At 45.3% G+C, this 16759-nt stretch overlaps 1 pseudogene; it reads right to left on the bottom strand.

The window, feature by feature from the left end:
* Positions 1-331: 331 nt before the first annotated feature.
* On the bottom strand, positions 332-7315 carry LOC139533305 (solute carrier organic anion transporter family member 1C1-like; annotated as a pseudogene).
* Positions 7316-16759: the final 9444 nt, after the last annotated feature.

The following is a 16759-nucleotide window of genomic DNA, read 5'->3' as shown; positions in this document are numbered from 1 at the left end:
GGATTATAATTCCACTTTGACATTATGGGGTATTGTGTGAAGGCCAGTGACACAAAATCTCAATCATCAATTTTAAATTCAGGCTATAACACAAGAAAATGTGGAAAGAGTCAAGGGGTGTGAATACTTTCCGATAGCACTGTATATAGCATGAACTGCAGTTGTTCTTTTATTGTGTTACTTTATCATTTTTTACTTTAATTACTTTAGTAAATATTTTCTTAACTCTTCTTGAACTGCACTGTTGGTTAAGGGCTTGTAAGTAAGCATTTCACGGTAAGGTCTGCACTTGTTGTATTCGGCGCATGTGACAAATAAAGTTTGATTTGATTTACCCTTGATAGGACATGGTGAGGCCAGCCACCTCTGAGTTGTCACACTGTAGGAAGTACTGGATGAGCAGGAGGCAGAAGGAGAGGAAGAGTCGGGCTGCTCCCAGAACGCTCAGCTTGAACCGCTTCATCACAAAGCCTCCCACAATGATCCCAATTGCCACCGCAGGCAGGTTCATTAAAACTAGACAGACAAGTCAAGTTTGTAGTACTTTATTGTCCTAAAAGCAGTGAAATCATTTGCCATGCATCACATTTTAAAACCACATGCAACATTAAAAACATTAAATACAACAGGCTAAATTGAAAGATTTGTAATAACGGTCAGGAAAGTAGTTGAATATATTTAGTTAGGAAGCATAGATTGATAAATGTGTTATAGCATGATTTATAATGTCTAGCACGTGTAAAACTAATGCATAGCAGAGTATTGTAAAAACACTTACAGTATGTTACTGCTGAGTGTAAATTGTGTGGGAAAAGTGTTGCATGACAGTCATGTACAGTATGAGCTAGATACTCATTGACAAGTGGTGGTGAGTAATCAGGTTAGCCACTGTACTATCTAATAACAGTACAGAGTGCTCTTTCAGTTTAAAGTTGCCGCCCACACACACACACACACACTACTGACTTTTAGTCATAATTATCTCTGTTAATCTCAAGCACATGTTCTTTCAATGACAACATTGTTTTGGCTTTCTTCTGAATGAAGGAGAGAAAAAGTGTCTGTGTGTGTGTGTGTGTGTGTGTGTGTATATACACACTGCTCAAAAAAATAAAGGGAACACTTAAACAACACAATGTAACTCCAAGTCAATCACACTTCTGTGAAATCAAACTGTCCACTTAGGAAGCAACACTGATTGACAATAAATTTCATATGCTGTTGTGCAAATGGAATAGACAACAGGTGGAAATTATAGGCAATTAGCAAGACACCCCCAATAAAGGAGTGGTTCTGCAGGTGGTGACCACAGACCACTTCTCAGTTCCTATGCTTCCTGGCTGATGTTTTGGTCACTTTTGAATGCTGGCGGTGCTTTCACTCTAGTGGTAGCATGAGACGGAGTCTACAACCCACACAAGTGGCTCAGGTAGTGCAGCTCATCCAGGATGGCACATCAATGCGAGCTGTGGCAAGAAGGTTTGCTGTGTCTGTCAGCGTAGTGTCCAGAGCATGGAGGCGCTACCAGGAGGCAGGCCAGTACATCAGGAGGTGGGGGTTGTGCTTACAACCCAACACCGTGCAGGACGTTTGGCATTTGCCAGAGAACACCAAGATTGGCAAATTCGCCACTGGCGCCCTGTGCTCTTCACAGATGAAAGCAGGTTCACACTGAGCACATGTGACAGACGTGACAGAGTCTGGAGACGCCGTGGAGAACGTTCTGCTGCCTGCAACATCCTCCAGCATGACCGGTTTGGCGGTGGGTCAGTCATGGTGTGGGGTGGCATTTCTTTGGGTGCCGCACAGACCTCCATGTGCTCGCCAGAGGTAGCCTGACTGCCATTAGGTACCGAGATAAGATCCTCAGACCCCTTGTGAGACCATATGCTGGTGCGGTTGGCCCTGGGTTCCTACTAATGCAAGACAATGCTAGACCTCATGTGGCTGGAGTGTGTCAGCAGTTCCTGCAAGAGGAAGGCATTGATGCTATGGACTGGCCCGCCCGTTCCCCAGACCTGAATCCAATTGAGCACATCTGGGACATCATGTCTCGCTCCATCCACCAACGCCACGTTGCACCACAGACTGTCCAGGAGTTGGCGGATGCTTTAGTCCAGGTCTGGGAGGAGATCCCTCAGGAGACCATCCTCCACCTCATCAGGAGCATGCCCAGGCGTTGTAGGGAGATCATACAGGCACGTGGAGGCCACACACACTACTGAGCCTCATTTTGACTTGTTTTAAGGACATTACATCAAAGTTGGATCAGCCTGTAGTGTGGTTTTCCACTTTAATTTTGAGTGTGACTCCAAATCCAGACCTCCATGGGTTGATACATTTGATTTCCATTGATAATTTTTGTGTGATTTTGTTGTCAGCACATTCAAGTATGTAAAGAAAAAAGTATTTAATAAGAATATTTAATTCCTTCAGATCTAGGATGTGTTATTTTAGTGTTCCCTTTATTTTTTTGAGCAGTGTATATATATATATGTGCCTCCTGTACTGTAGCCTACCTATAAAGAAGATTGCTTTGGAGGGAGACTGCCCGTAGACTTGCTCCATGAACTTGGGTTTGAAGGTGATCATCCCTATGAAGTCGTTGACTGTCACCAGGGACATCAGAATGATCAGCAGGTAGACTTTGCTGCTGAACAGCCTTTTCAAGGATGGCCCAAAATCTGGAAATAACAATAAATAACACAATTCAGAAAGAATTCAAAAATACATACTGTAATATTCAGTAGCAAAACAGTCTGCAACCAACCATACACAAACAACTACCCTCACATGACTTAGCAACATCATAGAAGTGAATTATCTTCAGATTCAACCCAAATAGAATGATTAACGAATTAGTAACTAATAAAATGAAGCAAATGCAACATGATTATTAGTAACACATATTCCGCCATAAATACAATATTGATGTGCACATATAAATACAACCCAGCTTACATAAAATAGACAATGTATGATTTGTTAATTCAAGGGTCTGTGACCTAAATCCACAGAGCCAATGTCCACATAGATCTTGGCACAGAAGGATCCAAACAGGAAGTCAAATACGGGCCTCAGGATGCCAACAGTCTGTAAACAAGGGAGGCAGAGAAGACAGAGAGAGTTGTTCAGATACAGTTCAAGCAGCAAGCAACAGAAAAGACAATAGATTTAACTGAAATCAGTCCAGTAGTTTGGCCAGATTCGTTTGTCATGTGGTTTGCTGTAGCTGATACATCTAAATCAGTTACCGGTATTTGTAGGATGGCAGATTTTGATATGGAATGCCTGAAGAGGTTGTTTCTAACCAAGGTTTACATGATTTGCCAGACTAAAATACAGTTTGATACAAATCAAGTAACAGCTCAAATTGTAATGTGGTAGGTGTTGGGTGAAGTTGCCCCAAGATGCTGATCTTGGGTCAGTTTTCATTTCCCCCACTAAGCTTAGGATTGAGGAGGGGAAGTTGTTCCTAGACCTGCGTCTAGGTGAAACTTCAACCGGGAGCAATGTGGTTTAAAAAGAGGTTTACTATCCAATGTTGATATGGTACACCTGAAAGTGTTTTTTACTAACCAAGGTAGATGGCAGTGTTCTCCTTTCTGGCGTAGTCGTCCAGATAGGACACTCTACAAGGCATGACAGGGGTCTCACCAATCCCACACAGCATGTTACCCAGGAATACATAGATCCACATGGACGAGCCTGCCTCCTTCTCACACACTGTGGGAACACCATTTCTGTTTAGAACACGGTTTCTTAATCCTGATCCTGGGGACCCAAAGGGGTGCACATTTTGGTTTTTGCCCTAACAATAAGACACTTGTTTCAACTAATCCACTCATCAGTCAGGTGTGTTAGGGCTAGGACAAAAACAAAAAAGTACACCATTTTGGGTTCCTAGAACCAGGATTCTGAAAAAAATGGCTTATACAACTAGGATAGGATCAACTTAAGGGTAAAATGGTCTTGAATACAAAGTGCTGCTCTATAAAAAATACCTTGTGGCAAACAATTTTTTATTTTACCCCCTTTTTTGTGATATCCAATTGAGATCTTGTCTTATCGCTGCAACTCCCAAACGGGCTCAGGAGAGGCGAAGGTCGAGTCATGCATCCTCCGAAACGTGACCTGCCAAACCGCGCTTCTTAACACCCGCCCGTTTAACCCGGACGCAAGCCACACCAATGTGTCAGAGGAAACACTGTTTAACTGACGACCGAAGATAGCCTGCAGGCGCACGGCCCACCACAAGAGCACGATGAGACAAGTAAAGCCCCTCCGGCCAAACCCTCCCCTAACAATGCTGGGCCAAATTGTGCACCGCCCTATGGGACTCCCAGTTGTGACACAGCCTGGAATCTAACCTGTTTCTGTAGTGATACCTCAAGCACTGTGATGCAGTGCCTAAAACCACTGCAATACTCAGGAGAGTATTGCAGTGGTTTTAGGCACTGCATCCCTGTGGCAAGCTTTTAACCTGTGGCACACCATTTATCTGAGATTGGCGCAGTGGAGGCTGGTGGGAGGAATTATACAGTGGTGGGCTCATTGTAGTGGCTGGAATGGAATTAATGGACCGGAGTCAAACGTGGTTTCCATATGTTTGATACCGCTCCATTTAGTCCATTCCATGTATTCCATTGAGCCCGTCCTCCTATAGCCCCTCCCACTAGCCTCATCTGGTTTGGCGGTAATACTGTATCAACACGAAAATTCATAGGAATAATATATTGTTCAAGGTACCCAGATGCAGCCAGACTCGGATGCTGCTGTGATGGTGATTGACTCGTTACCTGCTTTACTCGCAGCTGTAGCCTGATCATTTATGACCAGATGACTCGTGTTGGATCGACAAGGCAGAATACTCTGTAGTGTTTTCCTCAGGTATATGTGACAGGGTTGTTTCATACATACCTGAATGGGAAAGAAATGACATGTATGTTTCCTCTATAAAGTGATACGGTGGTTTTGAGAAGTTTTGAGATACCCCATATCCCTTTTTCATACCCAAGCATTTCTTTGTTGTTTTTTGTACCACTTCTTAAAGAAGTGTTAAGATTTTCTTTCAAATCTTTATTGTCACGCCTTATGTTTACTTACATGTATATACTATGCACAAATATACATAGTCTAGAGACAATAAACCAAATAAGAGGTAGACTTACTGTCCCTGGAAGAAGTGTGGCAGAGCGGTGAGGAAGGCCCCAGCAGCCATGATGAGACAGACAATCCCTATCAGTCTGGGCCTGTGGAGCTTCGCCCCAAAGTAACTCACAGATGCTATCACCAGCAGGTTACCTGGCAGGAGAGAGAACAGACAACCATGGTATAGCCAATGAGTAATGTTTATGGAGCTAAAGTTAGAAGGCAAAACCTCACAGGGCACAGGATTTTACTGTTCAGAATCAAATCAACCCCAATACTTCTTGGATTGTATATCTGAAAGGATTGTGAGCAAAATGTTGAAAATTCCACCTAGCCCATCACAGGGCTTTAACCTTTAACCTTTAACCTTATTTGTCCCAGAGGAATGTTGGTTGTGCAGCAAGACCACACATAAAAATACAAAAAAAATAACATGGTATGGTTAGGTGGAGCCCTATAACTGCACTGCTTACACACTTTCAGATGTTCAGGACAAGTATATAGGGCTAGGGGCCAGGGTTTGATGTCCTCCTGAAGAACAATAAACATCATCTGTTGATTTCGGGCCCTGGGCAAACAAGGCCTTAGGACTAAGTACTTAGGAAATTAGGCCTACCCATCTCAAAGCTGCCATCGATGACTCCTATGAGTGAGCTGGGGATGTCGAAGCGTCTCTCTATCTGGGTGATAGAACTCTTCATGTAGCTTCCCCACAAAGGCTTTGGCGAAATACACAAAGGACAGGGAAACCAGGAGCAGCTGTGAAAATGAACACAAAGCAGAGTTCGATGAAGGCAATGTCCCTAGAGTCTAGACGTTGATCTGAGGCCAGATTTGTGTTGCCCAGACTATGGTTAGTTTTGGGAAGGGTAAACTGATATCCTAAATCTACCCAGAGGGGTCAGGAAAACATGAGTATGGTTTGTTTGACACCACCTTCCCTGTCCTACATTCAGTTGACTGTTAGTGAGACAGAACATCTACTGTAGTTCAAGACAACGAGTAATACCCAGACACAGAAAACAAAACTCTGACCCATTTTCATCCAGCCATGTGCTCATGTCGCCTGAGTTATGGAGTCACAACAAACAAAGGTTATCGACCATCATAACAGTCAGTTCTAGGGAATAATTTGTGTACACATCTGTAAGTGAATGTATGTGTGTGTACAGTATGTATGGCTGAATAAATACAAACACTGTGTTTCAACAAAATGTTTAGGTTGAAAAACTGCTTTGTCATTTTACAGATCTGGCTGTTGAATGACACACCAAAAGAATTTACTCTTGTATCTGCCCCCTCCTCTCCACCCCTTCTACCTATTCACCTATTTACATATTTGGCCTCCCTCTCCTTCAGTTCCTTCAGTTCAGATATACAGGTAGTTAAGAGTTTGTTTGCTCTTTTATTAGTCAATCTGCCATTGGTGTTTTTTTTGTAAAATACTGAAACTGAGCTGTAAAGAGAATAAACGATTAAAAGCTGTCGGTAAAGGACTGGGTCAGAGGCTATCCATGGACTAGGTTTACAGAATCACTGTAATCCCATTTGCCATAGTCAACAGCAGCACATATAAAAGCCAGGCGGCCTTTTAAAACTTAACTTACTTAGTCGTCTTCCTTCCTATGTGGAACATAAGGCTTCCACAAGATAATGCCACTATTCCCTAGCTTCTGCCTGTCTGGCCAGTACTTCAATCAGACTTATTTCATCTTATTTAACCTTTAATTTTCTCTTTCCAGGATACGTATTTTTCAAGAGACACCAGATAGTTCTCCTTGCAAGTTCTGTGTGGACCACTATTAAGTTGCAAATGTACTGTTTCTCATCATCATCTACTAGGAGGCATACATCCTTACTAAACTGAATGCCCTGATGATGCAACGAGTACCAGCTAGTTACCATCACAGAGATTCAGGGTGATGATATTATGAATTATAACGCCAACCTTCAGTTCGGAGCAGCAAAGCTCCCAGGGTGCCTTAGTTTCAACACTCATGATGACCTCCGCAGTTGACACAGGTAAATGTAGAGGGAACCAGCGGACCTAAAGACAGACGGCAAGATCCGAGGTTGACCACTGCGATTATCAAAACCTGGAGAACCTCGTTTTCTCAGGTACAACAAATGTCATTGCAGCTATGCAGATTAAGAATTAAATCATATTTTTATCCTCCTGTTGCTCTAGTCGTTATACAAATGATCAAACAAATCAGTCAACATACTGTGGGCAACACTATCTAACACAAGGAATGTTGTGAAATACAATATATTGATTTTTTTTTTAAAATACGTTTTTACCAGTTCAGCAGCAGAGGTCCAATGAGGAGATGGAGAGATGTGTTAGAGTGGCAGAGGATTTCACTGACTGGACTTTGGTCAAAGAGCAAACCTTGATCTCAAAGAGGTATTATAACACAGGTAGTTTGGATCCTGGATGTTGATTCGCTGAAACGATAACATCCATTCTACAGTAGTCAGTAACCGCAGGCCACCACTCGCGAACTCTTTGATCATGTCAACATGCAGGTCTTCCCCTAAAAAACATGAGTGTCCATGAGAGAGGTAGGACCCATCCATAGGTATCCTGGAGAAGAGAGTCCACAAGGTTCACGGAACACTATGGCACAGATGCAAAACACAATTATACACACATACGCTCACACATTTACACACACACAACCGCTGTACTCATGGAGAGAATATCATATGAGACTCCGTGATACACTGTAAATCCTCTCCTTGAGTCCTACTACTAAAAACAACGTATTTTACAAGCCTGTCATGTAGAGTTAAAGTATAAATCTTCTACAGACTTGCAGTGATTAAGGTGCTTTTTCCTCCCTCATGAAACTCATGAATGCCGGCCGAGACCATGAGGCAATGGTGGGCTTTCGGTTTCTCTCCATCTAAAACCAGAAATAAATCATTCTATATAACAAACTGGCTTTATTTACAAATTAGTAATGATGTCTCACCCCATGTTCAAGAATGGCCTTTTTCTTGCTTACTTTAGGTTATTTGAAAACGAAAGCGTCTCCAAAATATAGTTATTTTTTAAACGTATTATTATTAAATAATTTAGAATTATATAAAAGCCCCTTAGATATTCTCACAGATGTATTATTTATCCTGTTTTTCACAAGCAGAGCAGGCTGTGAATTCTGCAAACAACGTTTCTAGGGTAGGCTATTAGCAGGACTCCCGGCTCCCGAGTGGCGCACAGTGGGATTGCCTTGCAGTTCTCCAGCTTTAGTCACTGAGATAGCGGTGGGCGCACGAGGTTCAAGGCACGAGGGCAGGGGGCACGGGACAGAACGCAGCGCACAGAAGACAGACCTACGTAGCTCATGGGGAAGGGAGGAGGATAAAGGGGGAGGGGGGTGGACACCCACCCCACCCCACTGGGGAGCACAGAGCAACACTTTAAGGGGCATTGCACTAATAATGGCGCCGACTAGGGAAACGTTCCCGCTGTTCTTAGTGCCTGTCTGCACGTTCAAACTAAAACAATGTAACTAATAATGGCGTGAAAAATGCCCCTTATATATGAATTCGGGATTTAAATGTTTGTTAAATGTTTTGTTAAATGGATTTAACAAAAAATGACACATTTGTAAATCCCAAACTCTAAAAGGTAGATACAAATTATTTGTGACATTGTGGTTACAATAAATAGTGTAAACAAGGTGTAAACAAGATGCTGGGTTTTTATTTACAGTACTGATGGACAGTTGGAGGCATTTTGAACACAGATTTTCAAACACTTGTTTTGCACAATTGTACTGTAGTACTATAGCAGGTGTAGCCCTATTAGCAGGACAATACTCGTTATAGCCTGGCTACTGTAGGTGTGAAAATCCCCTAACTTCAATGTATTCTATGATTAAGTACTCTAAAGTGTTACATTTCTAACTCAAAACAGCAGTACAGTATTTCTTCATCAACATCTTTATGCTTTCGTTACTAAAATAACGAGAAAAAAGACATTATACAATGCATTTTAGTTGTATTTCCACCCAGCTTGTAAAGGCAGCCTTCCCTCTCTTCACGAGAAGAGAGGGTGTAACAGGGATCGGACCAACACGCAGCGTAGCCAGTGCTCAACATGTTTAATTACAAACGAATACTGTGAACACTTACAACAATTACAAAATAACAAATGTGGCAAACCGATACAGCCCTATCTGGTGCAGAGAAAACACAGAGACAGGAAACAACCACCCACAAAATCCCAACACAAAACAAGCCACCTATATATGATTCCCAATCAGAGACAACACAAAACATCTGCCTCTGATTGAGAACCATATTAGGCCAAACATAGAAACAGACAAACTAGACACACAACATAGAATGCCCACCCAGCTCACGTCCTGACCAACACTAAAACAAGCACAACACACAAGAACTATGGTCAGAACGTGACACAGCTCCATGACCACGGGTAAAACCTTGCTGAGATGATCAATGCATTTGATACGCCAAAGCGTATTGATGGCCTTGAACAGTTCATCTTTGCTTACGGATTGATGTTTTCTGTCACAGCCTGATCTGTTTCACCTGTCTTTGTGATTGTCTCCACCCCCCTCCAGGTGTCGCCCATCTTCCTCGTTATTCCCTGTGTATTTATACCTGTGTTTTCTGTCTGTCTGTGCCAGTTCGTCTTGTTTGTTCAAGTCAACCAGTGGTTTGTGTCTCAGTGCCTGCGGTTTCCCAATTTCGCTTTTCTCGCCCTCCTGGTTTTGAACTTTGCCTGTCCCTGACCACTCTGCCTGTCCCTGACCACTCTGCTTGTCCCTGACCACTCTGCCTGTCCCTGTTCAAAAAGTTATCAAATTGTGTTTTTTCCCCCCTCATCATTCTACACATAATACCCCATAATGAACATGGCTGTAATGTAACAAAATGTGGAAAAAGTCAAGGGGTCTGAATACTTTCTGAAGGCACTGTATATTAAAGCAATAAGGCAAAAGGGGGTGTGGTATATGGCCAATATACCAAGGCTAAGGGCTGTTCTTAGGCACGACGCATCGCGGAATGCCTGGACACAGTCCTTAGCCGTGGTTTATTGGCCATACTTTATAGCACAACCCCCAAGGTGCCTTATTGCTATTATAAACTGGTTACCAATGTAATTAGAGCAATAAAAATAATTGTTCTGTCATACCTGTTGTATACAGTCTGATATACCACGGCTGTCACCCAATCAGCATTCTGGGCTCGAACCACCCAGTTTATAAATTATATAATTATTATATTATTGTCACTTTTATGTCCAGCAGGAATAGAGTTAACCCACATACGTGATTGCTACGGGTTGGTAGTGATTTAGGAAGGTTATGTCAGTGGTCTTTGGAGCAGGGACTGTGGTGGTCTGGTTGAAACATGTTGGTATTACAGACTCAGTCAGAGGCAGGTTGAAAATGTCAGTGAAGACACTTGCCAGTTGGTCAGCGCATGCTCGGAGTAAACGTCCTGTCCAGTCTGGCCCTGCGGCCTTGTGAATGTTGACCTGTTTAAAGGTCATACTCACATCGGCTACGGAGAGCATGATCACACAGATGTCACGAAGAGCTTATGCTCTCATGCATGTTTCAGTGTTACTTGCCTCGAAGCGAGCATAGAAGTAATTTAGCTCGTCTGGTAGGCTCGTGTCACTTGGCAGCTCACGGCTGTGCTTCCCTTTGCAGTCTGTAATAGTTTGCAAGCCCTGCCACATCCGACGAGCACCGGAGCCGGTGTAGTACGATTCAATCTTAGTCCTGTATTGATGCTTTGCCTGTTTGACGGTTCATCAGAGGGCATAGAGGGATTTATTATAAGCTTCCGGGTTAGAGTCCCACTCCTTGAAAGAGGCAGCTCTACCCTTTAGCTCAGTAAGGATGTTGCCTGCAATCCATGGCTTCTGGTTGCGTTATGTGCTTACAGTCACTGTGGGGACAACGTCATTGATGCACTTATTGATGAAGCCAGTGACTGATGTGGTGTATTCCTCAATGCCATCGGAACAATCCCAGAACATATTCCAGTCTGTGCTAGCAAAACAGTCCTGTAGCTTAGCATCGGCTTCACTTGACCACTTTTTTTATTGACCGAGTCACTGGTGCTTCCTGCTTTAGTTTTTCATTGTAAGCAGGAATCAGGAGGATAGAATTATGGTCAGATTTGCTAAATGGAGGGTGAGGGAGAGCTTTGTACGCGTCTCTGTGTGTGGAGTGAAGGTGGTCTAGAGTTTTTTCCCCCTCTAAGTGCACATTTAAAATGCTTGTAGAAATTAGGTAAAACAGATTTTAAATTTCCCTGCATTAAAGTCCCCGGCCACTAGGAGCGCCGCCTCTGGATGAGCGTCTTCCTGTTTGCTTATGGCTGTATACAGGCTCTGATCAGGCCCTACACCCAAACAAGGGCACTGCGTTCATCCACCTCTGGCCTACTCGCCTCCCTACCTCTGAGGAAGTACAGCTCCCGCTCAGCCCAGTCAAAACTGTTCGCTGCTCTGGCACCCCAATTGTGGAACAAACTCCCCCACGACGCCAGGTCAGCGGAGTCAATCACCACCTTCCGGAAACACCTGAAACACCACCTCTTTAAGGAATACCTAGGATAGGATAAAGTAATCCTTCTAACCCCCCCTTAAAAGAGTTAGATGCACTATTGTAAAGTGGTTGTTCCACTGGATATCATAAGGTGAATGCACCAACTTGTAAGTCGCTCTGGATAAGAGCGTCTGCTAAATGACTTAAATGTAAATGTAATACAGCTCATTGAGGACGATCTTAGTGCCAGCATCGTTTTGTGGTGGTAAATTAACAACTACGAAGAATATAGATGAAAACTCTCTTGGTAAATAGTGCAGTCTACAGCTTATCATGAGATGCTCTACCTCAGGCGAGCAAAACCTTGAGTCTTCCTTATATTTCGTGCACCAGCTGTTGTTTACAAATATACATAGACCACCACTCCTTGTCTTACCAGAGGCAGCGGTTCTATCCTGCTGAAAAAGTGTAAAACCCACCAGCTGTATGTTATTCATGTCGTTCAGCCATGACTCGGTGAAACATAAGATATTACAGTTTTTAATGTCTCGTTGGTAGGATATACGTGCTCCTATTTTGTCTATTTTATTATCCAGTGATTGTTATTTGGCTAATATGATCGATGTGAAAGGCAGATTACCCACTCACTGCCGGATCCTTACAAGGCAACCAGACCTACGTCCCCGATATCTCTGTCTCTTCGTCCTGCGAATGACGGGGATATGGGCCTTGTCGGGTGTCTGGAGTAAATCCTTTGCATCTGACTCAATAAAGAAAGAAACAATTATTCCAGTACGGGGTAAGTAATCGCTGTCCTGATATTTAGAAGCTCTTTTCGGTCATAAGAGACGGTGGCAAAAACGTTATATACGAAATAAGTAAAAAAATAACATTGAAAAACACACACAATAGCACAATTGATTAGGGGACCGTAAAACGGCTATCTCCTCCAGCACCATTATAGACTTGTCCCAAAGCCACTCCTGCATTGTCTTGGCTGTGTGCTTAGGGTTTGTCGTGACGTGACTATGTGATGACGTTTATTTTATCAAATCAATGAACTATGTTTAATAATTACGTGATTAAATTAATCATGTAACAATTAACTCATTAGCAATCTTGGGGCATGTCACGTCCTGACCATAGTGCTTATGTGTTTTGCTTGTTTTAGTGTTGGTCAGGACGTGAGCTGGGTGGGCATTCTATGTTGTGTGTCTAGTTTGTCTGTTTCTGTGTTCAGCCTAATATGGTTCTCAATCAGAGGCAGCTGTCAATCGTTATCCCTGATTGAGAATCATATATAGGTGGCTTGTTTTGTGTTGGGGATTTGTGGGTGGTTGTTTTCTGTGTCAGTGTTTGTGCCACACGGGACTGTGACGGTTAGTACATTTGTTGTTTTGTATTCTTGTCTAGTTTTCATGTCATTAAATTATGGAAACTTACCACGCTGCACATTGGTGCTCCGATCCTTCTCGCCTCTCCTCGTCCGATGAGGAGGACGAAATAGACTGCCGTTACAGAACCACCCACCTAACCCGGACCAAGCAGCGTGGAAACGGGCAGCAGCGACAGCAGCAGCGGTACCAGGAGGAATGGACATGGGAGGAAATCCTAGACGGTAAAGGACCCTGGGCAGAGCCAGAGGAGTGTCGCCGCCCCAAAGCGGAGCTGGAGGCAGCGAAAGCGGAGAGGCGGCATTATGAGGCGCTAGCAAGGCAGAGCGGCTGGAAGCCCGAGAGGCTCACCCAAAAATGTATTGGGGGGGATGGCTAAAGGGGAGTGTGGCGAAGTCAGGTAGGAGACCTGCGCCAACTTCCCGGGCTTACCGTGGAGTGAGAGGGCGTCGTACTGGTCAGACACCGTGTTATGCGGTGGAGCGCACGGTGTCCCCAGTACGCGTGCTTAGCCCAGTGCGGGCTATTCCACCTCGCCGCACTGGCCGGGCTAGAGTGGGCATCGAGCCAGGTGCCATGAAGCCGGCTCAACACATCTGGCCTCCAGTACGTCTCCTCGGGCCGGTGTACATGGCACCAGCCTTACGTAGGGTGTCCCCGGTTCGCCAGCATAGCCCAGTGCGGGCTATTCCACCTCGCCGCACTGGCAGGGCTACGGGGAACACTCAACCTGGTAAGGTTGGGCAGGCTCGGTGTTCACGAGCTCGTGTACTCCTTCACGGTCCGGTATATCCGGCGCCACCTTCCCGCCCCAGCCCAGTACCATCAGTGCCTACACCATGCACCAGACTTCCAGTGCGTCTCCAGAGCCCTGTTCCTCCTCCACGCACTCTCCCTGTGGTGCGTGTCTCCAGCCCAGTACCTCCAGTTCCGGCACCACGCACTAAGCCTCCTGTGCGTCTCCAGAGCCCTGTACGCACTGTTCCTGCTCCCCGCACTAGCCTTGAGGTGCGTGTCTCCAGTCCGGTACCACCAATTCCGGCACCACGCACCAGGCCTACTGTGCGCCTCAGCAGGTCAGAGTCGGTCGTCTGCCCAGTGCATTCTGAGCTGCTTGCCTGCCCAGCGCCGTCTGAGCTATCCGTCTGCCCAGCGCCGTCTGGGCCATCCGTCTGCCCAGCGCCGTCTGAGCCATCCGTCTGCCCAGCGCCGTCTGAGCCATCCGTCTGCCCAGCGCCGTCTGAGCCATCCGTCTGCCCAGCGCCATCTGAGCCGTCAGCCAGTCGGGAGCTGCCAGAGCCGCCAGCCAGTCGGGAGCTGTCAGGGCCGCCAGCCAGTCGGGAGCTGCCAGAGCCGCCAGCCAGTCAGGAGCTGCCAGAGCTGCCTTCCAGTCATGAGCTGCCTTCCAGTCATGAGCTGCCCGCCAGTCATGAGCTGCCCGCCAGTCATGAGCTGCCCGCCAGTCATGAGCTGCCTTCCAGTCATGAGCTGCCTTCCAGTCATGAGCTGCCTTCCAGTCATGAGCTGCCTTCCAGTCATGAGCTGCCCGCCAGTCATGAGCTGCCCGCCAGTCATGAGCTGCCCGCCAGTCATGAGCTGCCCGCCAGTCATGAGCTGCCCGCCAGTCATGAGCTTCCCGCCAGTCATGAGCTGCCCCTCAGTCCGGAGCTGCCCCTCAGTCCGGAGCTGCCCCTCAGTCCGGAGCTGCCCCTCTGTCCTGAGCTACCTCTCTGTCCTGAGCTACCTCTCTGTCCTGAGCTGTCTCCTAAATTTAGTGGGGGCCTTGGTGAGGATTCCTAGGCCAAGGTCGGGGGCGAGGGTCGCCACTCAAAGGACGCTAAGGAGGGGTACAAAGACAATGGTGGAGTGGTGGCCTCGTCCTGCGCCGCGGACAGATGCCCACCCAGACCCTCCCCTTGAGTTTTAGGGGTGCGGTCGGAGTCCGCACCTCAGGAGGGGGGTACTGTCACGTCCTGACCATAGTGCTTATGTGTTTTGCTTGTTTTAGTGTTGGTCAGGACGTGAGCTGGGTGGGCATTCTATGTTGTGTGTCTAGTTTGTCTGTTTCTGTGTTCAGCCTAATATGGTTCTCAATCAGAGGCAGCTGTCAATCGTTGTCCCTGATTGAGAATCATATATAGGTGGCTTGTTTTGTGTTGGGGATTTGTGGGTGGTTGTTTTCTGTGTCAGTGTTTGTGCCACACGGGACTGTGACGGTTAGTACATTTGTTGTTTTGTATTCTTGTCTAGTTTTCATGTCATTAAATTATGGAAACTTACCACACTGCACTTTGGTCCTCCGATCCTTCTCGCCTCTCCTCGTCCGATGAGGAGGACGAAATAGACTGCCGTTACAGGGCACCACGGAAAAAGTTTGTTTCATGAGTTACCGTTTCCCGAATTAACTCAAGAATATATCAGAATATATTGTTATCATACCAGTCATCCATTAAAAACTGTTTACCTCATATCAGTCTCATTCTGAATGACGTTGACTTCAAATCTGCATGAACCCTAGTCTAAATGATGATTCAGCGATACACAAATTGGCTTAAGTATTTATTTACTAACTAAATAATCACACAGAATTAAATAAACACACACAGGATCGATTATACATTGATTACTAACGTAATGCAATGAAAAGTCCCTAGTGGACTAACCTGATATGACAGCTTGTTACACAATGAAAGGGGTGGGGAAAGATAGAGCCATCGTACATATAGTTGGAAAACAATGCTCATGGGAACCCATCATACATACAGTTGGAAAACTGTGCTCATGGGAATGACACTCTCGCAAAGTTAACTAAAAAGCACCATTCCCCAAGAGAGGATGGCTTTCACTTCAGCAGTGATAAATTCATGAACTTCTTTGACGAAAAGTTCATGATCATTAGAAAGCAAATTACGGACTCCTCTTTAAATCGGCGTATTCCTCCAAAACTCAGTTGTCATGAGTCTGCACAACACTGCCAGGACCTAGGATCAAGGGAGACACTCAAGTTTTTTAATACTAAATCTCTTGACACATTGATGAAAATAATCATTGCCTCTAAACCTTCAAGCTGCATACTGGACCCTATTCCAACTAAACTACTGAAAGAGCTACTTCCTGTGCTTGGCCCTCCTATGTTGAACACAATAAATGACTCTCTATCCACCGGAAGTGTACCAAACTCACTAAAAGTGGAAGTAATAAAGCCTCTCCTGAAAAAGCCAAACCTTGACCCAGAAAGTATCAAAAAAACTATCAGCCTATATCGGATCTCCCATTCCTCTCAAAAATGTTTGAAAATGCTTTTGCCCCTGAAGACAAACAATGTATACGAAATGCTTCTGTCTGGTTTTAGACCCCATCATAGCACTGAGACTGCACTGAACCGCCCCTTCTTGTTGAGCCTGAGTTTTTAATGGGCAGGTATCTACGAAATGTCCCGTAGCCCACAATATAGACAGCTCTGAGTGTGGAGTCGGCGTAAGCGCTCAGCCACAGTCAATCTATCGCTGCCCAGGTGCATGGACTCCGAAGGAGGGGAGTCGGCAGCCCTCGGTGATTCCCGAGAGGACTCTGGTGACGTCTGGTTCACTCGGACATGTAGAGTTCGGGGATCTCCGGGAATCTTCGGAGGCGAGGTGGGAATCGAGGGCGACAGGGCACAGATTTCCTCTCCTT

The sequence above is a fragment of the Salvelinus alpinus genome, chromosome 11, assembly GCF_045679555.1.
Source record: "Salvelinus alpinus chromosome 11, SLU_Salpinus.1, whole genome shotgun sequence".
In the NCBI taxonomy this organism is placed as follows: domain Eukaryota; kingdom Metazoa; phylum Chordata; class Actinopteri; order Salmoniformes; family Salmonidae; genus Salvelinus; species Salvelinus alpinus.
The sequence above is the reverse complement of the archived record's forward strand: the minus strand, read 5'-3'. Positions and strand labels throughout refer to the sequence as shown.